This window comes from Nycticebus coucang, chromosome 9, assembly GCF_027406575.1.
Source record: "Nycticebus coucang isolate mNycCou1 chromosome 9, mNycCou1.pri, whole genome shotgun sequence".
NCBI lineage: Eukaryota > Metazoa > Chordata > Mammalia > Primates > Lorisidae > Nycticebus > Nycticebus coucang.
Window position 1 is genome coordinate 79,630,665 of NC_069788.1, and position 26,541 is coordinate 79,657,205.

Here is a 26,541-nt window from a genome sequence, read left to right on the forward strand (position 1 = left end):
TCCCGGTGGGATCCTGTAATTCCACTACTGATATCTACCCAAAAGAAAAAAAGTCATTTTACCATAAGGACATTTGCATTAGAATGTTTAGAGCAGCACAATGCACAGTCCTGAAGATGTAGAAACAACCCAAGAGCCCTTCAACACATGAATGGATTAATAAACTGTGGCATGTGTATACTCTGGAATCCTATGCAGCCAAAGAAATGGAGATTTTATATGTTTTGTATTAATCTGGATTTTTTTTTTTTTTTGAGACAGAGTCTCACTTTGTCCCCCAGGGTAGAGTGCCATGGCATCATGGCTCACAGCAACCTCAAACTCCTGGGCTCAAGCGATTCTCTTGCCTCAGCCTCCCAAGTAGCTGGAACTATAGGTGCCTGCCACAACACCCAGTCATTTTTAGAGATGAGGTCTTGCTCTGGGTCAGGCTGGTCTCGAACCTGTGAGCTCAGGCAATTCACCCGCCTTGGCCTCCCAAGTACTGGTATTACAGGCGTGAGCCACAGTGCCCCGCTGATCTGGATGGCTTTGGAGAACACTCTCCTAAGTAGCACAAGAATGATAAAACAAGTATCACATGTACTCAACACTAAATTGAAGCTAGTAGATTAACAACTACCTATTCACATGAGAGAAAAACTCAAATTCAAGAAGGGGGAAGGGGGAGAGGGTTCAGGAAGTTCCCACCTGAAGGGTACAATGCATGGGTATACAGCACACTTCCTGAGTGAAGGACACAACTGCAACTCAGACTTCACAAATGGAAACAGTGTAACCTAATCCTATGTACCCTCATATTATTCTGGAAAAAAACTCAAAAACATCCAGAAAAAAAAAAATCTTAAAACTGATCTCCATAGGGCAATAATCAATTGTGTTGGGTGGGTGGGGGGAACAATTAATTTGCGTTTATATGAACAAGAGTAATTTGCATTAGTATCAGTTTTTTACAAACTTAAACAGCTGTAAAAGAGCTCAAAGACAATCAAAGTTGGGGTTAACTTATTAAGATGAGAAATATATACGTAGTGTATACACACACAGCTGACCCTTAAACGCAAGGATTAGAGATGCCTGAAAATATGTATATAACTTTTGATTCCCCCAAAACTTAACTGCTAATAGCCTACTGTTGACTGGAAGCCTTACCAATAACATAAACAGTCAATTAAAACATATCTTGTTTGTTATATGTGTTATGAACTGTATTCTTACAATAAAGTAAGCCAGTGGAAAAAATGCTTTAAAACTCATAAGGAAGAGAAAGCATAATTACTATTCATTAAGTGGAAGTGGATTATCATGAAGGTCTTCATCCTCATCATCATCATGCTGAGTTGCCGGAGGAGGAGGAGGTGGAGGGGTGGATTTTGCAGTCTCTGGAGTGGCAGAGGAGGGAGAGGTGGAGAAAGTGGAAGTGGGGGCAGAAGAGGCAGGGTTCCTTGGGATAACATTCATTGAAAACAATCCAAGTGTTAAGTGGACTCACATAGTCCCAGTCCATATTGTTCAAGAGTCTTATCAATTTATAAACATGACCCATCATTTTTCTTTTGAACATTCAACATCTTTCAAAATTTTTCATGACAAATGAGTAAGGCAGGCCCCAGATACTCCAGGATGCATCAGTCTTGTTTAGTTTCACCATTAATTGGGACATGTATTCTTCCTCCGTCTCTCAGGGCTGGAATAGTATTTGTATTTAGTGAATTTTTAAAAAATGATGCCCAGGGTGGATTATTTGAACCCAGATAGTTCATGTTTGTGCAACAGCAGGTGGGGGTAATGCGAGATCACTTGGTCTCAAGGGAAGACTTAGAGCTGTTCTGAACATGTCCACAAGCACAGAGGGAGTGTTGTCCAGTGGGAAAAAAAATTATCTGAGAAGGAAAAGAACTGGATCTTGCTACTGGCTATGCCATTAACTAGTGGTTTGTCTCTGTTTTCTGAAGGGAGAAATCCAAGACCTTGGGCAGACCAGAAATGCTACAAGGCCTGTCTCCCAGGGAGGGAGGGAAGCTAATGGGCATTTATCTTTGTCCATCATCACAGCAGCTCTGGGCAAAAGATAGGCGATTATCCCCATTTTAGAGAGCAGGAAACAGAAGTTCTGGGAACTCAGGGTACACGATTCTCTTGCAGCCTGTCTGGTTCTGATGAGGGCTGACTTTTCCATCCACTTGGGAGACCTGGTACCTGGGGCCCAGGCTGTTTTTTAGAAGCCTCAAATATGCTTAATTTTTATTTCTTTTGAAATTAGAAGAAAAATACACATAATAATTGTAAATATATACAGTGACTCTAATCTGGATTATATTAGCCATTCAATATAACAACTGTAAAATATTTTAAGATTTTTTTTATAGAGGAAAGGTCCACAAAAGCAATGGTGCCATTAGCTGCATCTCAGAGGATACTGGCCCTCATTTGGGCGGTGCTTGCCCTGGATCCAGCGTCAGTTCTGGGTACTACTTACTCATCTACCCTCCTTAGATCAGACTGATGCCCCCTGACTCTCGTTCTGGAAAACACAGCTCTTGGAACTTGTTCCAAGCATAAAACTAGCTGGTCTGTCCCTAATATTATTTTTTAAATTACCAGTAAAGTACCACAAGGAAATAAGAAAAATAGAACTGTGAGACTAACTAAGGACATTAAAAAAAAATGCCTAATCTTGTTCAAAGCAGAGGGTGAGGTCACTGAACTGGGCTCTGGAAGGACAGAGGGGGTGACTCAAGGTACAAGGAAGGCACCTCATTAAGATTTCCAGAGCTGCAACTGGCCTCCCACCCACTGCACTTCCTACTCTGGGTAGTGGTACCTGGTTTAGCATTTTGAGAGCCAGACTATGTGGAGGGGACAAGTTTCCAGGGAGAGGAAGTTGTGTCATTTTTCTGAAGCATGATTTCAAGAGGATGGTGGAGGCGGGAAGTTCCAGACCCTGAGATTCCTGCCCTGGCTTGGGTCCTAATTATTTGTTCAAGCTCAAGTCATGGGCCGCTTCATTTCTCTCAGCCTCAATTTTCTTATCATAAAATGAGTGGGTGGGTTACTCCAGCTTTAATTTTGTATGATTTTCAGGAGAAAAATGTGAAAGACAAGAACAGGTTAAAAAAATATTTAGGATGGCGCCTGTGGTTCAGTGGGTAGGGCACCGGCCCCATATACTGAGGGTGATGGGTTCGAGCCCAGCCCCTGCCAAACTGCAACAAAAAATACCCAGACATTGTGGCAGGCACCTGTAGTCCCAACTACTTGGGAGGTTGAGGCAAGAGAATCACCTAAGCCCAGGAGCTGGAGGTTGCTGTGAGCTGTGTGACGCCGTGGTACTCTACTACGGGCTGTAAAGTGACACTCTGTCTCTACAAAAAAAAAAAAAAAATATATATATATATATTTAAATGAATCTGACCTTTGCCCCAGTTTGCCAATTGCCATTTACATCCTTTTCCAGATGGAATCCTGTCAACCAGCCCAATTTAGAAAATTGTCCTAAAAAGGTCACAGAAACTTTGTACAACAGAGAGGGAAGTAAAGCATGTACTGAGTTCCACTCTGCCAGCTAAAGACGAGTGCAATGAAAATGGTGTGGGACAAGGAAACTCCCTGAGTATGCAGGCAGATTCCAGCAAGGCTTTCGAGAAGGGCTGTTTCTGAAGATAAACTGCAAGTGGCAGTGTTACCAAGACCAGAGGGGGCAGAAGGATGTGTTCAGTCAAAATAAAAAACGGTAGGAAGGTGTGGAATGATTTTCTTAATTTCATAGGAAGTAATGGTCATCCCATGGAGTTCTAAGAGATAACACCTAGCTAGCCCCCTGAGATGCCCAGCTGGGATCCTGATCAAGTGTTTACTCAGAAGGAGGGAAACAACCTATGGCATTGGCACTATCATTCATTCGGAAGGCCCTTTGTTTCAATCCTGGTGACCATCAGCTCTTGACACCAAAATACCCTGCACTGGTCCATTATCAAGTTTGATCTTTCAACAATACTGAGAAGATCCCAAGATACTGTCATCATTCCCATCTGGAAGATGAGGGCTTCAGGTCCCAGAGTGGCCAAGGACTAAATCTATACCCTATATCTTCAGCAGACCAAGTGAGGTGATTACTTCGCTTCCTCATGACACGATAAGAGGATATTTTGAACACATCCAATGAATTGCAGAGGAATGAATGAATGAAAACAAGTTATGGAAACATCAAAGAAGCTGAAATTTCAGTGTCATCTGTATATTGTTCAAAACTATAACTATAGGGCTTATGCACAGAGCTTCCGACTTTGATGAAAGGTCAATTTACTCATAAAATAAGGACATTCATATGTATCTTTCATTTAATTGAAAATTTAAAGTTAGCATATTGAAATGTCTTAAATCAAACAAAAAGGAAATTAACTCTTGCAATTGAATAAATGTATTCTCTTTTTAGTTCTATTTCTTCAACATCAAATGGTTTTTCATTTCTGTGAAGTGGTCTTCAAAAACTTAACAGAAGACTTCTGTGGCCAAATGCGGAGGTTCTTTCTCATACACCATGTAGCGGACCATGGCTGGGCATCCTTCATTTGAATTCTGCACTATCTGCCTGGAAATAGCATCAGATCCCATGGGCTGAGGTCTCAGTCCCTTAGGAAGCTCTTCAAATGTAGTCCTCTTGGATTTTTATGGAGGCTTCATTAAACAGGCATGATGGACAATTATGTAGAAATGTGATTGGACAAAAAGCTCATAATCTAAACTGAGCAAGGCCTGTCTGCTCAGATTCTTCCTGGCCTCTCTGTGCAGCATTCCTTCCTCCAGGGATGGGGAGGACCCCTCTGAAATGAGGGTCTCTTGATCCACATCAGATTGGAGTCCTGCCTTGGGCAGGTGAAAGGCAAACAAGATCAGAAAGACAGATGTTATATCTTGAGTCCTAAAGTGCCCCAACATTATTACTCCAACAAGGACTATTGGAGTTATGAGACAGGAAGTGTGTATGAAAATGTACATACATATATATACATGTATTATATATGTACATTATATATATAATATGTATATATGTGTTTTAATATACACACATATATATACGTATTATGTATATGTTTTCATATATATCTAGAGAGACGCTGGTGTTACGATACATATATATTGTATCATGATATATACACATATACATACATTGTGTATATACATTTTTCGGTGTGTACATAATTTTTTATACAGGACTAAAATTCTTCTAAGTAGAACTGATGTGTGCTCAAAGTTTTAAGTTGTTTTTTTTGTTTGTTTGTTTTGTTTTGTTTTGTTTTGTTTTTTGAGAGTCTCACTATGTCACCCTCAGTAGAGTGCCATGGCATCACAGCTCACAGCAACCTCAAACTCTTGGGCTTACACAATTCTCTTACCTCAGCCTCCCAAGTAGCTGGGACTATGGGAGTCCACCACAATGCCTGGCTGTTTTGTTGTTGTTGTCATTGTTGTTTAGCAGGCCTGGGCCGGGTTTGAACCCGCCAGCCTTGGTGTAGGTGGCCAGTGCCCTACCTACTGAGCTACAGGTGCTGTCCCAAAGTTTTAAGTTTTTTGATACCTGCCACCATATTACCTGCTGATTCCCATCTGTCCTCCTACTACTCGTGACTGAGAACTTCCACGGTCCAGCAGCACATCCGACAGTGGCAACAGGTGTGTGTGTCTGTGTGTGCACGCACGTCTGCATATCAATATTATGAGTAAAAACTGGCACAGCACTCTTGTTTGGGGTCAAGACTCTAGTTTTCATTGATTCTTTAGAGCCCTAAAGTCATAAGAAAGAAGAAAAAATCCAACAGCCTGGAGCAGTTTAGGAGCTTTCCTTCTCCTATGGGACCAGAGCAACTTAGGCACAGGGCATCTGCCTTTCCTCTTGTGAACAGACTTTCTCTGAAGCCCCAGGTGACTCAAGGCACAACAGCAATGGGGAAAATGGCTGCAGGGTAAAAGGGAATTACCAAGAAAGAAAAATCAGAGATAGTGTGTCTGGGAAGATGGGCTAAGTCTTCTAGAGGGTTCTGGGTGCCCAGCATGGCACCAGCGAGAGAGGGACTTCCTGGAGGGCGTGGGAGACTGTGGAAAGTGCTCAGCACAGCGCCCTGGGAGGGCTGACAGGCAGGGGCCTGAGTGGGCTGAAAATAAGCTTCTGCCAATGGGGGAAATGGGCACTCAAGGAGAAATTGGTTCCAGGTACTGAAAGAAAATTCCATTTATTGTTTGCACAGGTTTGAGGTCAGAAATGCAAAGTTCCTACTTGATTGTAACAGGTGTGGGATCTGGGGACCAGGAAGGACACAGGTTGGGGGGTAACCAATGGGGCTGTTCTTTCAGTATTTTTCTTTCCTGCTTGCCTCAGAGACCCTGCTTCTCTAATTTTATTTTGTCAATCTCAGTGAGTAAACAATTCGACCTCTTCTCTCTCTGCTCTCCCCAGAGAGAAGTTTCTCTCTGTGAAATGATTAACCTCACTACCCCACCACAGCCTTTAGTGTGTGGGTGGACATCATGTCCTGGATGAGTCTTTATAAGATAAGTTTCTTTTCTGCTCTGTGATGTCTGAAAAACTGGAAAATGAGGTAGGGAGATAGAAAGAGGAGACAGAGCAGAGAGAGTGAGAGAGCAAGAGAATGAGAAAGAGAGAGCAGCAGCACAGCTGGAAGCAAAGAAATTCACCCTGGGAAGTTTCCAAAACCTTTCTCTTTTTTTTCTTTCTTTTTTGAATGGGAAAATACTTACGTTCACTGATCAAAATTTTACACTTTAGAAAGAAACCCTGACTCCTGACTTTCTAGGCTTATCTGGGTTCACTGTGGAAAAGGACAGAGCATAGGAATGAAACAGAGACTTAAGAAACCCTGAATTCCTGAGGAAGGCTTTGGGCACAACATACTGACAGTGGCAAAAGTTGAAGAAGCTGCCCCAAGTTCCAGCTGCTAGAGGCCTCTCCTTGGTTCCCAAGCTGGCTCTGTGCAGGGCACCCCCTCTTCCACCTTTCTCTCTAGCATTAGCCATGGACAAGACTCAGCTCTAGGAGAATAGGAAGAGAGAGGGGAAAGGAGAGGATTGAGGCCAAGCAACAGATACCAGATTTTGGGGAAGGAGGGACTCTTATATACTAGTTATTATTGAGTACACACTTACCAGCAGAGAGAGGAGGGGCATCACCTTCAGCTCCTTACCCTTCACCTCCAGCAGCCTCTAGCCTTTCTCTGCTCCCTGCAGTCTAGGATTCCCCTAGGCAACCCTCACTCTCCTGGTCACAATAATAAGGGGTCTTGGGCCCAAAGTCCAAAAGTACAGATGCATCTTCCCCAGAAGCTGATGGTGAGATCCTGGGAGGAGAACCAGCCAGAAATGACCTACTTACTGCACACAGCAAAGCCATATCCCTAGCTCAACACCACCAAAGACTTTCTGCTAGGGCAGCATGGAGTATAGAGCCAGCCCGTGTGGGCTGATATCCAGACCCCACCTGTCTGCTGTGTGTCTTTAGGAAAGACGCCAAGAAACCCTGAAAAGGAGTAGTGTTTGCTTGGGGACAGTAATATTCACCATGTCTGTCTCAAAAAGCAGAAATGCTTAAATCAGACTGGCATTTGCAAAGCATCCTCAGAAGTGTGAAACTCTTCACCTGAGCTATTCTTCTGCTATTGCTGTTATTATTATTAAGCCTTGTCTAGCTCAATCTGTATTCCTAGGATAAACATTCCTTGGCTGCACAATGGCGTTTTGGTGATTCTGTGTGATTGTGATGGCTTTGGGCCAGCCTGCCTGCACAATTGCCAAGCTCAGAAAAGAAAGCACTCTTTTCTGGGCTCTCCCTTCCCTCCCCCTCTGTGGCCATTACTGAGCAGCAGTGGTAAGGCTTGTCCTCACACATCTTCTCTGGCCATCTGGGCTTAGATGGGTGGAGTGGAGATGATTCTTTTGGAATCTACAAAACCTCACTTTGAACCCTGGCCAAGCCACTTGTTGGCGGAGTGGCTTCAGGCGTGCTTTCTACTTTATGAGCTTCCATGTCTGCATTTGATTCCTAGGGCTTTCCATAACACTACCACACTGGGGGCTTAAAGCAATAGGCGTGTATTGTGTCAGAGCCCTAGAAGTCAGATGTCCAGGATCAAGGTGTGGGCAGAGTTCTGCTCTCTCCTAGCTTCCGGCAACACTCGGTGCCCCTTGCCTTGCACATGCAGCACTTGTCTCTGCTTCTTCTTTCTGTGGGTCTGGCTCTTGTCCTTATAAAGACAGCTTTCATACTGGTTCGAGGGCCTACCCTACTCAGCATGACCTCATCTTAACTTCACTAAATACATCAACAATTACCCTTTTCCCAAATAAGGACATATTCTGAGGTATTAGGAATTAGAATTTCAATTCAACATGCCCTTTCAGGAGACACCATATGCAATTCATGACAATATCTTCATCCTAAAATAGAGCTTACAATCTCACTTTTGCAGAGTTGCTGCGAAGATTAAAAGCAATGGAACTGAATGACCAGCACGCACAGTAGGAGCTTAGTGAATGGCAGCCTTTATCATGGTTGTGGGATTCCTGCTCTGGGGCAGAGAGTACACTAAGCACAAGATGGACCCTGAGTCCTCTGTTAGCTAAGACTGAGGGGTAGCCCCACAAGCCCTCTGGAAAGCTTCCATGGATCCACTTTAATTCCCTTCTCAAAATAACTAGGATATTTATTACTCTATAAACTGCAGGTTTCTAAACATATTCAAAGCAATGTATTAGTTTAAATGAGAGGAGGAATGTGGTAGAATTGGAAACACTGTGCTGTCAGAGGGGGACTGGGCTTCTGCTGGGACTTGTCCGCTATCACTGATCAAGTCTTTGGGCCTTTGTTTCTTGTGAATAGAAAAGAGTTGTTAAGAGTAAATGATCTCTCTGAGGTCATTAGTCAGTTCATGATTCTGTAGTGTGTATTTCTCATATTCTCACCCTCCCACACTGGTTTCAAAATAAATGAACCCAGTGATCTTTTCTGTTCACTCAATAAGAGTTAAATTTCTATATTATTGTTATTTGATTCCTTCCATAGTAATTGTTCATTTAAAACATAAAATTATTACATTATGTTCATTACATAAGAATTGAGAATTGTAATATAACAAGTCAATAAAAATAATGTAGAATGATGTAATGTTTGGTGGGACTGAAGAAGGAGAAACACTCCCACTGTGGTAACTTTTAGTATGACCTGAAACATCCTCAAAAGGCACCCAGGAACCACAAATTATAGATGACAACAAAAGGGCAAGGATGGACCCAGGTCATCAGAGAAGAATCTGTGTGGCAGAAATTGTTGGCCAACCCAGCTCTCACCCTCCTTCTTTCTTTCCTATCTCTACTCCAGACATAGGTATCATGCATATTCAGCCCTTCTTGCCTCCAGGGATGGCCATACAGCAGAGGCATGGCCAATGAGGTGGAGAAGGAAGTCTACCAGGAAGCTCCCGCAACAGTTCTTGATGTCATACTAAAATAAATGAAAAAACACTGGCCCCTTCTTTCTCTATTTCTTCTTCCCTTGGTTGCAAAAGGAATGCCTGGGTCTTTAGTATCTACCTTGCAACCACAAGAAAAACACAATGAGGATCATGGAAATGCTGGTTCTGACACTGGTAAGCCCCTGCACTAGCCCTCGGGCTGCCTTCCTCTACACTTCATGTCGTGTTCAACAGTCAAATACTGTTTGAGGCTGAATTGCATCCCCACAAAATTCATACATTTGGCATCCTAACCCTAGTACCCCAGAATGTAACTGTATTTGTAGATAACATCTTTAAAGAAGTGGCTAAGTTAAAATGAGGCCATTAGGGCAGGAGGCTAATCCAGTAGGATAGGTGTTGTCATAAGTGGTGAAGATAAGGGCACACTGATGACACAGTGAGAAGGTAGCAAGCCAGGAAGAGAGGCCTTACAGGAAACCACCTGATGGCGACATCTCAACCTTGGACTTTCAGCCTCCAGAAGTACAAGAAAATGAATTTCTGTTGTTTAAGGGCCCTAGTTGGTAGTATTTTCTTGTGACATCCCTGGTAAGCAAATACAAATATTTTATTGTTTAAGTTGCTGTTAGTGGTGTTTTCTATACTTATGTCTGAAAGCATTCCTGATTTTTTTCAGTTCTTCAGAAACTGAAACTTTAGGACCCTGGTTATCTACTTTTAATTTTCTCATATTGAAACAAATAATTACTGACAAATGTATTACTTTTTTTCAGATTATGCAATAGCTATACTCCCCCCACCCAATTCCTTAAAATTTTTTTATGTAATTTTTTTCAATAGGCTTTATAGTGCTTTTTTTCTAACTCTCACTCTGTTGCTCTGGGTACAGTGCCATGGCATCATAGCCCACAGCAACCTTAAACTCCTGCTCAAGCAATCTTCTCACCTCAGCCTCCTGAGTAGTGGGGAGGACTACAGACATGTGCCACCATGCCTGGCTAATTTTTCTATTTGTACTAGAGAAAGGGTCTCACTCCTGCTCAGGCTGATCTTGGACTCCTGAGTTCAGGTGATCCACCCACCTTTCCCTCCCAAAGAGCTAAGATTACAGGTGTTATACTCCTGTCCTATCAAGGGTTTGGAACTGGTCTTTCAAGTATTTCACTGAAAGGAATATTACCCTAATTAAACAAAAAGGAAATGGCACTGTGATTGAATTAGATAAAATGTACATTTAACTAGGATTTCAATAGCCCAGGAATCTTTTGCAATAAAATATTTGGAAACTTGAAATTTGTTACCATGAACATTTATTTATAATTATCCAGCTGGCATTCAACTTCCTCAAATCGTCATCCTTTCACATACTGATACAACAATGGAAAGGAAAAGCAGTTAATACCATTTGACTTTGTCACCCTTGGTAACGTGACCCGAAGACCAAAGTTCACCTACGACTGCCAGATGTTTTACAGGGACATAATTTGGAGTCATGGGTATTACACATTAGCAACCATCTTTTTATTTTTATTTTTTGCAGTTTTTGGGTGGGGCTGGGTTTAAACCCACCACCTCTGGCACATGTGGCCCCAGCCCCATTCCTCTGAGTCACAGGCACCACCCCAACCACTATCTTTTACAAGCAAGTTTGCACATTAAAATGAGTTAGAACCATAGGTTCTAAAAAAAAAAGATGAGTAACTTAAAAGTCATGAAGAAGGAGGTTAGTTAGAATGCTGAAAGTAATACAATATATGGACAAATTTTATAAAAGCAAAATATTTAAACTTTTGTATAAAAAGTACATAAAACTGGCGGCGCCCGTGGCTCAACGTAGTAAGGCGCCAGCCCCATATGCTGGAGGTGGCGGATTCAAACCCAGCCCCTGCCAAAACTGCAAAAAAAAAAAAAGTGCATAAAACCAAAAGGGAAACAATACACTGAGAAAGTTTTCCAATTCAGGTGATCAACTAAGGGCTTCTTTACTTGTTGTAAAAACAGCTTTGTCCTATGAATTAAAAAAAGAGGAAAATTCTATTGACTATCAACAGCCATTTCATGACCATCAGACATGGAACAGATTTCTCATTTCCACTTATGATTAAAGAAATGCAATTCAGCATATCATTGGAGGACAATAGCACTGGCACAAATACAGCTCGATAAAACACAGTATTGGTAAAGTTTACGGGGCAGTGTCCCCCACTACTGATGAGAGGGTAAATTTGTACAGAAATTCTGGTGGGCAATAAGGGAATTCCTGTTACAATGTAAAATGCACATAACCTTTTCCAGGCAACTTACTCTCTAGATATGTGTTTATAGCTAGAGATATATCAACCTTAGATGTTAACATCCACAAATATATAGGTAAATATCTATATATATCTACTATTTGTCTACCTACCTATCTATAAGTCTCCATTAATTGCAGCATTATTTGCAAGGTCAACAACATAGGAAGGACTCCTATATTCATAAATAGGAGAAATACTAGATAAATATTTTGCAGCTGTTAAATAGAACAAAGTGATATGAGCTAAATGTGCAACGTGGCAAGTTCTGCAAGTCATATCATTAAATGAAAAAGGAAGGTTCAGAATCATATAAATGTGTGTGCACATATGTATATGTGTATATTTGTTTATGTTAATTTATAATTATACTTGGTTATAAATTTGAAGCACTTGCTTTACCACTGGATATTGGAAATAGGTTAAAGGCACAGGGTCTGACGTGAATGGAGTTTGTTTGGGGTCCAAGCATCCTCCATTCTGAGTCAGCCCTTAGCACAAGTCCAAACTTGTCAGCTTGTGGCACCAGGGGGCTGCTGGCTGGGAAGGTGGGTCCTGTTAGGCTGTGAGAAGTCCACTGGTTTCAGTTCACATGATTTGAAGCACTTACATTACTAAAGGGTCAGCCTTTTTTTCAACACCAGTTCAGAGGGTTTCAATTTGACTTTGGGAAGCATCTAAACCTAAAGAACAAGGCCAAATAACACACACCCAGGTGAGTTTCATTGTCAAAACCATTGAAACTGGCTGGGATCCACACCCCCGCCCCCTGCCTGGCTGAACCCCACTCCACTTTTAGACATTGTGAGGAGGGATGCAATCCTGCAACTTCATCCCTGGCTTTCTGGGCAGCACTTCTGATGTGAACCACCTATCCGCCATGACAGAAGGAGGGCTGTCAACCCTGGCTTTCCAGAATGTGGTGCTGAGACTCCACTGACACCAAGGAGTACTTCAACAAGGACTGCACACAGTGAAGACTGAAGGTTTGTACTCCTTTGAAAAAAAACTATGTTCTCAGGAGCACATTATTTAATTCTCTTCTGGCCCATGTCAATCTCCAAAGAAAGTGCTTCTCCTCACTCTAGTCTCAGTGTTTTTCAACCTTTTTTATCTCATGGTACACTGGAACCTACAGTTAAATTTATGAGGCACACTTAAATGATTTTGATCGAAAAAAAGAATATACTTAGTGTGTTTGAACTTCTTTTGAAAATAATTTAATTAATGATCTTTAAAATTTTTCTCGGCACACCTCAGATCCTTTCATGGCACACCAGTGTGCCGCAGCACACTAGTTGAAAATCACTGCTCTAGAAAGATGAGGAACTTTGTTTCCAGGAGTGAATGAGGGATAAAGCCAAAAGTGTATCGTGTCAGTCAGTTCCGGATAGAAAATGTATTGCCTCTGTTTTATACTGACCCGTGGAAAGGTAAAAAGTTTGAACACTATTAAGCTGTAGTAAGTCATAATGATAAATGAATATGAATCTTACATGGATTTAGTTGTAAAAATTATTCAATTTAAAAAATATCTACAAGCTAGAACCTAGTGTTCTTGTTTGGTTTAAATCTTTCTTTCTTGTTGCCTCTTCTCCTCCTTCCTGCCAGGGCCTGCTTCTTCCTTCCCTGCTTGTGCCTTTCTGCCTTTCTCTTGCTGAAGGCCACATTCTACATCCACTCCATGTCACAGACTCACCAGCCCTTCCCGCCATCATCCTTGTAGAAGTCAGGGGACCTGACTACTCCCAGGGAACAAGCTGTGCACCTTGAAGGAATGGCTCTTGGTTGGTTCAAACAGAGGCAGCAACTCATCCCCTTTGCCAGGAGTGGGTCCAGGAGAGAGCTTGTGATCCTGGGCTGGCCAATGAGACACAGAAGGAAACCTGCTTGAGGCTACTCAGAAGTATTTCTCTCCCTGACAAGGGAGAGAGGTGTGAGAGCAGAAAGTCCTGTTCCTCCCTCCCTTACTGCTTAGCACCCTGTTGTGAAAGCACAGGATGGCTGGCTGACACTCTGCAGCTGCTGTCTTCTGTACTAAATGATGACCACTTAGTGGACCACCAAGCTCTCTAGGGTTGACAGTGCATGACAGAAGGAACTTGGTTCTCAGCAGCATCACTGAGTGGCTGAAACACCTTGGGCCCAGCTAACTCTGGGCATTAAGCTAGTTTTTTTCTGATGCTTATAGCCAAAACAATCATTTTAATCACACAGGGAAAATTGTTGTATTAGAAAAGTTACAATAAATCACAGTGATTGTGATTATTATGGAAATATGTCAAAGAAAGTTGAGTACACCAAAGACTGAACAACCAATCCTGTCCAAGGAGCTACAGGGAGCTTCCCTGGGGAGGGCTCAGAGCACTGACTTTGAAGGAGAAGCTCTGTGTAAGGCAATGAGGGATGAACCCAATGACCGTGAGTTTTACATAAAATGCTAAGGAGCTGTAGTTTTATCCTCTAGAGAAAATGGGACATGTGCATGTGTGTGCAAGAATGCTCACACTGATGACACCAATACTCCTCCTGTGTAGTAAAGAATCTCACTGGCCTTTATCCTCATCTCCTGGAAGACAGCCTCTAAATACTTAGAATTTCCTGAGGGATAAGAGTGTTATTCAGGGGGTGTCTGATAGCTTGTGCTAATAAGGTGACTCATCATGGGGATTCTGCATAGCTTCAGGATGGGCAATGGCCATCCTGAAGAGACCAACAATGTCATTCAAGGGTCTAAGCCTGGCTTCTAGGGAAGGCAGAGGGCTACAAACAGTGTTTTAACCCACAGGCCAGTTGTTCAATCAATCATGGCTATGCCATGAATTCCCAGTAAAAGCTCTGGATACTCAAAGCCTGGTGGAGCTGCCCGGCCAGGGACACATCCATGCAGTAGGAAGGTGATGTGCCCTGAAGAGGTGGAAGCTCTCACAGAGCTCTAGTGTCCCTTTCATTGGCTGGTCTGGACGTGTACCGTTTACATTATAATAAAAGTGTGGTTGTATGTGTAGAGTTTTTCTGAGTTCTGGGAGTCATTCTAGTGAATTATCAAATCTGGAGGTGTCACAGGAACCCCTGATTTTGTAGCCACCTGGTTGGAAATATCTGGGGATCCCAGAGGTTGCAGCTGGCACCTGAAGTGAATGTTGTTTTGCTGGGGACAGTGAATTTTGAATGAATTCAAATTCATTCTATGAATTTCTATGAATGAATTCAAATTCATTCTATGAATTCTATGAATTTTGGCAAGGGAGTCCGAGCCAGAAGTCATAGCCCTGTACATCACATAGAAGGTCTGTGTGGCCCAGGCCAAAGCTACAGAGGCTTTAGAGATGGGGTCTCCAGTCTCAGGGAATGGCGAGGGCTCCTCCTTTCACCAAGTCCACAGAAAGACTACTCTGTGTGAAAAAAACAAAAACAAAACCGCTTACCTTTGGTCACAAAGGAGCAGGAGGTTGTGACCGAAGGGAAATATTATAATAACTACTATTGATTGAACAATAATTGGAAAGATGCCAAATAAGTATTTTTAATCTGATTTTCTAACACCCCCTGCTAGAAGACATCATTCTCCTCTGACAAGTTCTGGGGCTGTTTGGAAAAGGGCCTGTGTCTAGCATTGCCACATACCTGAAGCCCACAAGATGCTGGGTGAGTTGGGGTGGGAGGTTTCTGGGGCGTTGAAAGGGGAATCACGGGGTGGGGAGGACTCATGCCTCTGCCCCACCCTCCTTCTCATGCTCCCCCAGGCACCTCCCTGCAAGGCCGCAGCAGCTGGGCAGCAGGTGCGTGGAGCAGCATGCACAGGGACATGTGGGTAGAAGGGTCCTTTGGTACATGGTGTTCTGCTGTCCTGGAAGGCACAGGCAGAGCGTGGTCCTTGGTACCTGACAAGCGTGCTGCTACTCTGGCAAACAAGACAGAATCAAGCCCTGCTGGAAGGAAGGCATGGCACAGATATTTGAGGGCGGGATACAGGATCAGGGGTTGGACGTTGTGCCCAGGAGAGAAAGCTGAAGCAGCGGTGCAACCCATGGAGGTGGGAAGCCACAGATGAAGTGGGAAGGATCAGGGCCCCCTGTTCTCAGGGAGGCTTGGATTTGAACCTTGCTCTGCCACTTTCTCTGAGTTCCTACTTGCAGTTCTTGGTCTTCTGATCTCTAACATGGTGACAATCACACCTGCTGCACGGAGTTGTTATGTAAATCACAACAAGACAGGTTAAGAACCTTGCACAGTGCAGGTGTACAATGGGCAACAATACAATATTTATTTTACAATAATTATAATTAATTAAATATAAATATTTAATATTGCCCAATGCATCATTGTAAAAAAACGTGAGCAAGGAATTTTTGTAGGATCAACTTGTGCGCCACAAGCTTAGGTCTTTCGGAAGTTTCCAAAAGGTCTTTTGTATCTTTGGAACAGATGTATCCCCATCCAGGCCTGTGGTTATGACTTAGGACACCCAGGTTCTTGTCACCTCGTCCTGAGGGACAAGCACCACTCAGTGGCCCTGTGAAGTTCCAACTGGTGAACAGCAGAGCTGAGATTGAAATCAGCCCCTGGAGAATTTCCACTTTACATTCCTCAGAGAACAAATCCTTTTCACCCCGTGAGGCAACATCATGGCAGGAGGGCAGCTGATGGCAGCTCTCAGTTAGCAGGGGCCACCCTGCCACCTCCCGGAGAAGGCGGCAGGCGGCAGGCAGCAGGTCTCTGGCCCTGACAGCCGAGGACTGAATCAGGCTAGCGAGATGACTCAGCCCCTCTCCCTGAGCCTGTTTTTTCGAAAAGCTCTGTCAAGATACTCAGATGCAAAACAAAGGCACAGGGCATGACTGATTTCTGGAAATAGCTAGACTTTGCACATCTATTCCTCCCGACAGCCAGCGATTTGAGAGAAGGCTGAATCACAGATACTAAAGCCTTCAGCCGGTCAGGCCTTCCCCATGCCAGGCCCTACTCACATAGGGCAGAGTGTGTTCAACCAGCCCTGCACTGTGGAGGAACCATAGTCCCCAGGAGCTGCCAAGCGAGGGTCCACCCAATGGCTTTCTCTGCTCAGAGTCCAGGTTGGTCCAGTCCAAGGCACCTTCTCCTGTTGGTTCCATCCGGTCTGTTCCTCCTGCCTTGTGGGGCCCACCTCCCTCTGCCTTCCTGTGCTTGCTGTGAGGACACATGCTCATATTTCAGTGACTCTCTGCACCACCCCATGTAGATTGTGGGTAAGTAGCTGAGCATTTAGAGTGGGGCGTGGAAGTACAAGAGGAACACAGCTGGCACTTGCTGAGCACTAGCAGATGCAGGTCCTCATCAGTTACCTTTGCATAATAAAAGCAGGGAGGATTTTCTAAACCCATCGTACATATGAGAAAGCTGAGCTCAGCTACTTTGCTGAGACCACTCAGATAGACACTCAACAAAGCAGAGATAGGATCCTGTGTGCCTGACACCAAAGGCAGGCAGTGTCTTCACCCCGCATACCACACAGCTTCACAGCCGCCTTCCCAGTGCCCACACCTGCTGTGCTCTACTGAAAAGACTGTCCCAACTCCAGCTTTGCTGCTGTGCACCCTGTCTGTGCCTCATCTTCATCTTATGAAAACAGCATGATGACCTCACCTCCAGGGGTGGTGCCAAGACAGCAGGAGCACAAGGATTCACAGCATCTAACCAGGGCCTGGAAGTTAACTGGCTGCTTATATAATATATAGAGGAAAGCGCCTGGGTTTCTGGAAGAGGCAGGGCAGTTGGGTCTGCCTTCCAGCAACTCGCTCTTCTCTGCATCTAGACTTGGCCCTGGGAGGGCTTCCCAGACCTCCCAGAACCTGGTGCGAGGACAGATGACATGCAGGGAAGTGTCCAACAGGAAGTGGGTGCTGAACCAGGAACCTGGGCTCTCCCCAGGGGCAGAAAGAACACCCCAGGAATTGGTAAGAATGTTTTTTTCTGCAAGTAACTCACAATTAAGCCTCATATAAGCTTAAGTGACAGGCACTGTATTATCATCACCTACACAAAAAGCCCAGAGTTAGGGCAAACTCCAGACACCGATTGAATTCCCCCAGGCTCCACTCCTTTTCCAGAAGATTCCTACAGACCTCTCCTCATGCCTCTGTGGCTAGGATAGTCAGGTGAATGTTTCAAACTCAGCAAGAGAGTTGGGATAACTGCAGCGGGTTTAACCCAGTGGTTCTTGACTCTGGCTGTACGTTAGTATCACATATCAACCTTCTAAAAAGAGAGAGGCCTGGGCTCCATCTCCAGTGACGCAGGTCTAGCTGATCTGCAGCAGAACCTGGGCAGGAGGACTTTATAGACAGGTGCATTCAATGGCCAGAAAGAATTCAGGACGATGTGGATGTTGGTGAGGCACCTTTATGGCTGAGACACACATAGCAGGAGAGAGCAACTCACATCCTTGGCAAACAAGATGACTTGCTGAATTACTGTGCCACACTGGAGCTTCATCCTCTACCTGGTGCAGGTGGGTGGGCTCTATGACAAAGAAATAGCAACTCCTCACCCAGCTTCCTGTACCTCCCTCCCCTCCTAGACGAATCTTTTCTTTTTGTTATGCCAGTGCAGGCCCCCAGAGCAAGACCACCTGCAGGCAATTCTAAGAATGAGGTATGAGCGTCATAGGGTCCAAAGAGAGGGGCATCTGCCTCAGACACTGTGTCCCTGTCCCCATGCCCACTGGCTCCCAGGTTAGCTGGCATGGGGTTGGGGGTGAGGTCACTGATTGGTTAACAGGGTCAGGGATGCCAGGTTGAGTTGGAGCAATCACAAGGAGTCGTATGATCGTGGCTGACTTCGATTTAGCTCTAAAAGGTTTTATCTGCTTTTCATTTCAATGAACGATGGACCACATTTACAGGGGTGGTCCTGTAAGATTATAATGAACTAGGAAGTTTCTATCTCCTAGCCATCCTCATGTCTTAGTGCAGTTACTTAATTTTTTATTTTATAAAATTAGTGTAGCACAAGTATGCAATGGTTATAAAGTCTAGAATCACATACAGTAATGTTCGAAGCCTTCATATTCACTCACCTCTCACTCACCCACTCACCCACTCACCCACTCACCCAGAGCAACTTCAGTCCTGCAAGCTCCATCATGGTAAGTGCCCTATCTCAAGGGTACCATTTTTACAATTTTATGTCATGTTTTCACTGTACTTTTCCTATGTTTAGTTATGTTTAGGTACACAAATTCTTATCATTGTGCTACGATTGCCTATAGTGTTCAGTACAGTCACACGAAGGTGTGGAGCCAAGGAGCAAGAGGCTGTACCAACCTGGGTACACATAGGCTATGCCACCCAACTTTGCGTTAAGTATGCGCTGCGATGTTCACATAACGATGAAATCTCCCAACAGTGTGTTTCTCAGAATACATCTCTGTATCTCAGAATACATGGCTGGTGTTTGTAAAGAGGGTAAAGAATAGCTTGTGCCTCTTAGGAAAAGGTGCTGGTTTTCAACTGATTTAGGAAATTTTGAAGGAAGCAAGAGTGTTAAAGCAGCTAAGAGCTTTCCTTTCCAAGTCATGATTCCTCACCTCACACATCTAAATATTCCTGGAAATTTCCTGGGGAACTAGTGGAGAATGGTCTTAGTTAACATCAAAATCGGGGTCACATGGAATCCATACTCTGCACACACATGGCCATACTGGATACTTACAGGAGTGGCCCTCAGGGAGACGTAAACATTAGTCATAGAGATAGCACATGGTGCCAAAATGATGTGAGAGCTGAACACAAGTTAGTACTAAGTAAGCCCCAAACCAGCCACATGAGTTCAGACTTTCTTCAAAACCACTTCCAGGAAGACTGTTGCCCGCCAAAGAGGGTCTATGTTTGAAGAGAGAAGTAAGTGTTCTCAGAACAGGGAGTGTCATACTGCTGTGGGGAGACTGCCCAGAGAACTGGAGCATGTTAGAACAGCTCAGGCCCAGTCCCTCTTCCCAGAAATCATCAGAAATCGACAGGGAAGGCTTTTGTTATTGTCTCTGTTGCCTCAATTATGACAATAATAAATGAGGAGTTCAGCTACAGGTATGAATAGCTAAGCAGCTTAATTTTAATGTGCTTGCTCCTAGACCACTTCTGTGAAGTCTTTCCCCCAAAATAAATTGGACCCCAAAATTTATAAGAAAATATACAAGATAAAAAATTGTCCTTTTTTAGAGCTAGGGTGTCAGGCTGCAGACGTTTGACTATTTTGCGTGTGAGGGGCCCTTGGGAGGGAAGGGGACTCCCTGTGTAAGGCCTTCTCGGAACTTCTACTCCTTGGGCCCCATGGAGACCTGGAAAATCAAAGATGTGATTTCAGACAAATACATTTAAGGAATAGGGGAGGAAATAGTAGAATTGGACATATCATTATGACATTTTTCCGCTGTCAGGAAAAGGGAAAAAAAACATTGGTTCTTCACTCGCACAAAGAGAATCTCAGAAACACATACCTCGTACGGCCAATGTTCCCTGCTTATTGTGATAGTTACAACTATCTAGATTTATAGTCTCAGCAGATCCGTTAGGTTTAGAAGCTCTTAAAACTTTGCTTACCCACTTAAACACTAGATGTTTTCTTTCTGGCCATTCTAAAATACTTTTTACAGTAGTTTGTACCCTGAACAGATGTCAACTATGTATCTTCACTGCTCACTTGCACTTTTTTTTCATTTTCAGGAAATTATTGAGACAAATAAGAACAATTATGAAGAAGCCAAAGGTAAAGTGTCCCACTGGTAAACGGGCATGTGCAGTTCATTCATTTTTTTCTTGTTATTGTTAGTCATCTCACAAATACACAACCACAGATTCTTCACTTAATTTGGTAGTATAGCTCTTTCAGCTCTGCAAAGGTTTGACCAGTTTCAGAAAACAAACAGGTTTCTTTTCTTATCAGAAAGTATATTCTGTCCCCAGATGCCACTTTTCACATTTAAATAACTGAAATTGAGGACTTTGATGCCCCAGTCATCAGTGTTATCTACTGACTGAGCAGTTGATTCTCAAATGCTGCTTAATCCCAATTGTGCTTCCCAATATTATTTGTTCCAAATTCACCATGGCTACCTTTTTAAAGAAGTTCAAAGATAGGACTGTTCTCAGGCCTCTTGCTATGGATAATGAAATACTACTTTTTTATGTCTTTGGCAACTTTGTAAAAATTTTTTTTAAATTGCCAGTCTCTTTTTCTCAATGAATGACACTTGTTTCGTATTCGTGACTATTCTCAAATGGCCATTTGGGGTACTATTCTTTTTCTTCTTCTGGTATCACTCGGCTTCTCCTTACTGCTCAGCTGTAGTTTCCCACGATGAGTTAAGTGGGGTTGATGGGGGCATTTACAGGAAACAAGGAACATGACTCTCACCCTTGCAATTAGAAAAGGCACATTAGAAGGCAGAGAAAACCGTGCACAGAATTCATGTGAGAAATGCATCAGCGTGACTCTCTGCTTTGTGTTTGAGAGCCCGCCATGAAATATAAATAAGCTATACATTTTTTCTATCAACAGGAATTGTCCTGCCTCCCTTTCAGACTTCTCCACAGCTAGTCTGACACTAACATTTCATAAGGTTGCTAAGGAACCCAGAGGCCAGCCTCAGAGATGGAAGGCACATAGCCCGTCTTGAGCTTGCTTCTTCAGCGTCCATGTGCCCAAGGTGTGAGGGGTTCAGAGCAACAGGGCACTGAGGTAAGGTGAAGGGGAGATTGCAGAGCCTTGGACTTGTAATCAAGCAAAACCAAGACAGCTGACTCAAGTCCTCTACTGAAGAAGCAGAGGCTGAATTTCCCCAGATTGGAAATAGGCTATGAACATTCACTTTTTTCCCCTACACGTGCTCCGAACTAAATTACATTTTAAAACTTACATTAAATATCTAGGGTGTGATCATAGTGTTGGAGTTACATAGGAGAATGTCCTTGTCCTTAGGAAGCACATCCAGAAGTTTTTAGGGGGCATGTGATATATGACCTGTGCAACTTACTTTCAAATGGTTTGCAAGACAGACAGAGCGTGACACAAACACACATGCACGTATGCACAAGGTTGGTGGGGAGAGATGGAGGGAGAGAGAGATCTTTCACCAATGTGGCAAGTGGAACTGATCAATCGAGGGTGAAGGTTAAGCAGATGGTCCTTGTACTGTTCTTTTTTTTTCTTTTCTGTAGGTATAAATTTTTTCTAAAAATTGGGAAAATATGAAGGAATAACTGTAACAAAAAATACAGGACCTATATGAATAAATGTAGGAAATAATGCATTCTGAACACATAAAAATTATATATGAACAAATGTCAAATAATTTTTTCTAATGCTTATATTTAAAAGATCTTACCCATTTTTATAAATTTATGATACGAAATTGTAAAAATGACAATATAGGCCCTTTATTCATTCTTTCTCTCTCCATTTGCTCAATTAACACTGACTCATCACAGCAGGTCACATGGTGGCCAGGCCCCAGCCCATCTCTCCCAGCACTGCTCCCTGTCCTGTTGGAGGCAGGAAGTTAAGTGTTGGGCAGGAGAGAAGTGGGAAGTGAGAGGAGGGAGCATTAAATAGGAACAGCATTGGTTCTTTTTAGGTATGCTGGTACGTCAGTCTCGCTGCCCAGGGCCAGGAAAGGATGGATGCAGAAGTGGGCTGCTCTGGGACCCATGCGGGAGCCTCGTCACTTTCCCTGCTGCTGTGCTGTACTATTCTCCAGTGTGCTGGAGCAGAGATGCCTTGCTGCCCAGAGGATTCGACCGGAAACTTTCATGAGCTTGCTGTGAGACCCTAGGCATGTCACATCACATCTCTGGGCCTCTGTCTGTCTACCTGCAAAATGAAGAGGATTGGCTGACTAATCCCAACGTTGCTTCTGGCACTTATACTCTATGAAGCACTGCCCTGTTTTATAGGCACCATAGGCCCCTGTTTCTTTCAGCGCCTGGTCCTTTTATTCAGATTAAACCCATCAGACTGTACCTGGGTGCGGCTATGAGGATCGTAAGCTTTCTTTTTCTTTTCTTTTTTTTTTTGAGACAGAGTGTTATTCTGTCACCCTCGATAGAGTGCTGTGGTGTTGTACCTCACGGCAATCTCAAACTCTTGGGCTCTAGCAATCCTCTTGCCTTGGCTCCCCAGTAGCTGGGCCTACAGGTACCCACCACAACGCACAGTTAGTTTTTTTCTATTTAGCAGAAACAGGAGTTCGATCTTGCTCAGGCTAGTCTTGAACTCCTGAGCTCAGGCAATCCACCTGCCTCAGCCTCCCAGAGTGCTGGGATTACAGGCATGAGCCATCATACCTGGCCAATCCTAAACTTCTTAAATGCTGAATATCAATGTTACACATTAATTGTATCTCTGAAGTCAACAGACCAGTACCAAATTGTGAGCCTACCCCTCCGAGGGGAAGCCGTGCCTTTTCCCCAGCATGTTTGCAGCCCCTCCGAGCCCTGAGATGCTGCATCCTCCTTCAGCACACACACTGGGGCTGAAAGGGGTATTCCCTTTCGAATAAGTCAGAGTCCCATGCCATGGGGCATCACACACACCTACTGTGTGTGGTTGGGATTTAGAAACCTCCCTCTGTTCATGCTGTTCTGCTTCCAGTAATGCTAATTCAGGGCTCAGCTGGAAGGCAGGATTCTGGATACCCATTTCTCCTCTTTCCCCAAAGTACAGAGGCCAGAGATCAGACATGGGGAGAGATTTTTGCCAGGTTTCATCTCTGTTCCTCTTTTTAGAAGAGGGCAGGGGCAGGAGTGTTTCCTCAGCTGCCAGAAGTGGATGACAGGCAGCCTATCCGTGAAGAGTTTGGGCTTTTTAGGTTTTAATTTTTGGTCACTAAGGGCATGCAATGATTATTCCTTCTGATCACACCAAACTATTAATTCATTTCTTCTCTGAAAGCTGGAATCTTTGAGTCACAATGGCCTCAGGGAGAGAAAATGGATTTTGGAGTCAGGCAAGCCTAGATTGTTGGCTTGCTTCAAGCATTAACGTAGGCAGCACCTTGACCGCTGTGGTATGTCTTGGCTTGCATTGGTCTCTAAGCAGCATGGACATAGCCTGTGTCCTCCTGCAGGCTCCCTCCAGCCTGCAGAGCCCCAGTATAAGTGGTTATGACACACAATTTAGAGCATCACTTCCAGTAGTTGGTATCTGCATTAATACCCCATGGGAGGACAGGGACTATGAGGGGGAATCCTATATCAAAGGGGTGATGTAATAAAGGAGGGTTTCTGTGGGATTAAAGATTAGGTTAATCTTGCCCTTTGGTCATTTTCCCTCAGACCTCAGTCATTGGACTCAAAGATAAAAAACTTTATATAAGAAACTTCACTTACAGGTCATTGTCTCAAAAACTCTATGGAGTTAGTGCAGCAATGTCATTCCTATTTGACCTAATGGATGAGTAAATGGAGACTCAGAGAGCTAGTGAGAGACAGAACTTGAACTTGAACTTGACCTAGGTGGCTGCAGGCTCTGCTCCACAGGGACCCCTCACCATGTGGCAGCATGCAGCCTCTTAGCATCCATTTCAGTTGGGCCAGTCATGAAGCTGTAAAACTCTGAATACCTTGGTTAGGGGCCATATCCTCAGCTGCTCTGTGTTCTGGGGCCTCCCTGTTCTCAAGGCACCCCTCCAATGCTCCATGCTTGCTTGGGGTGCCTTTTTCCTCCTTAATTTTACCAAATTCAGCATTTCCTGAGCCGTTTCTGTGTGATGAGCCAAGTGCTAGGCTCAGCAAAATTAGAAATAGTCTGTAGGACAGGGAGTTCACAATTTAGACTTAAGAGAAGACCATCTTAAAACATGTAGAAAACACGGTAAATTTCTTTAAATGCTTTAAGGGAGGAGCAAAGGGAAGTGGGAGATAATCAGAGCCAATGTACATGATGCTTTAGAGTCTGGCAGTGCTGGTATTGTTGAGGGACAGGTACTAAGCACCGACCCTGGTTAATTCTAATCCTCACAAAAGTCTTTCAAAAGAGGTATCATTGTTCCCATTTTTTTGCCCTTGAGAAAATGAAATTACTATCCAGAGAATTTGACTACAATCATATAGCTAACAAAGGCCAGGACTGAGATTCAAACACACGTCATTCTGACTTCCAACTCAGCTTGATGCTTTTTCCTTTTTTTAGACAGAGCCTCAAGCTATTGCCCTGGCGTCATAGCTCTCAGAAACCTCCAATTCCTGGGCTTAATTGATTCTCTTGCCTCAGCCTCCCAAGTAGCTGGGACTACAGGTGCCCGCCACAATGCCCGGCTATTTTTTGGTTGTAGTTATCATTGTTGTTTGGCAGGCCTGGATGGATTCAAACCCACCAGCTCTAGTGTATGTGGCTGGCACCTTAGCTGCTTGAGCTTGATGTTTATTATTCCAGTTCATTGCTTCCTTGCTGGGAGTATAGAGACTGAAGACCCCATTCTTGGCAAAGGAGAGCACCTTTGCTGAACTGAAGAGGAAAACTAAAACGCAAGCTGAGTCAGAACAAAGAAAAGTCAACTAGTTTACGTTTAAGATAGCCTTTGCTAGCAAGCTTCTTGCCTTTTCTGAAATTCTAGCCTGTTGCAGGTACAGCTTACAAATACCCTGCTGGGTCTGTGAGCACTCTGAGGAGAATAATGGTCATAGAAGAGACTATGACAAGTCCTAAGGAAAGATACATCTTCTGGGGCATTTCCTACCAGTTAAACAGGCAAAGCACATACCCATTGTGGAGATTTGCATTTGCCTGGGGCAGAGACCAAGGGAGTAGCTGGAGCTCTGAGATATGGGCTTATATCCCTAATAGCAGAGGAAAATCCTCTGTGGTGGTGATGGGAGGAAAATGCCTCCCTCCCACTGATCCCTCATAGGAGATTAACACTGAGAACTAGTGGAGTTTAACACCTCCCTAGAAATCTGTGTGTATGACCTCAAGCAGGAGGCTCTTCCAATACAAGGCTCAGATTTCAGACTATTGAAGGCTACCCTTAGCGTTAGTAATAATAACAATAGAAGCTGATATGATCAATCTGAGAGACTGCTGAAGTCTTTGTTCCCTCCCTCATCTTACACTCTGGGCAAATAGACTTCAATAAAATCAGAGTGGAGCAAACACTCTGGGCCATTGCTGGAATCCCACGTAAGCAATGGACCCCTGAGCTCCCACTTTTGATTCTACTCTATGTCTCGTGTATTTCTTTACCATGGCTTCTAACTCTATTTCTTCAGTCGCCGCCAGTTTCCACAGGTCTCAGCAGACGCTGCTCTCGGGGCAGGACTCTGACACTTTCTTGTGCATTCTAACCACCATTCAGGCTGATTTCTTGCTGGGTTTGGATTCAGGCTTGAAGTTCTCTTCCCAAGCCTGCTCTTTGTGTCTGGTGCTGAGCTATTGAAGGGCAACCATCAAAGGCCTTGGTGAACATGAGTTTTCAAGAGGTCCTCACGAATAAAAATTAAGGGGTATTTATGTGGAGAGAAGGGAGAGAACATTCCAAAGGAGGAAGGGACTACATGGACTATGGTGGGGGCAGGGAGATTCAGGTTTATTTGGGAAAGGGCATGGGGGCAGACAGCATAAGAGTAGATAACAGCCACCCTGTTGATGGGCTGCTGTGGGAAACCTCACATGTGCATGGGAAGGATATGGCCAGAGCTGTAGTTACGTGGAGAGGGGATGCAGGTGGGCACGCAGACTGTCAGTGGTCAGCCCAGGAGCTGTGCCCAACTGGTGCTGGAGGGATGGGA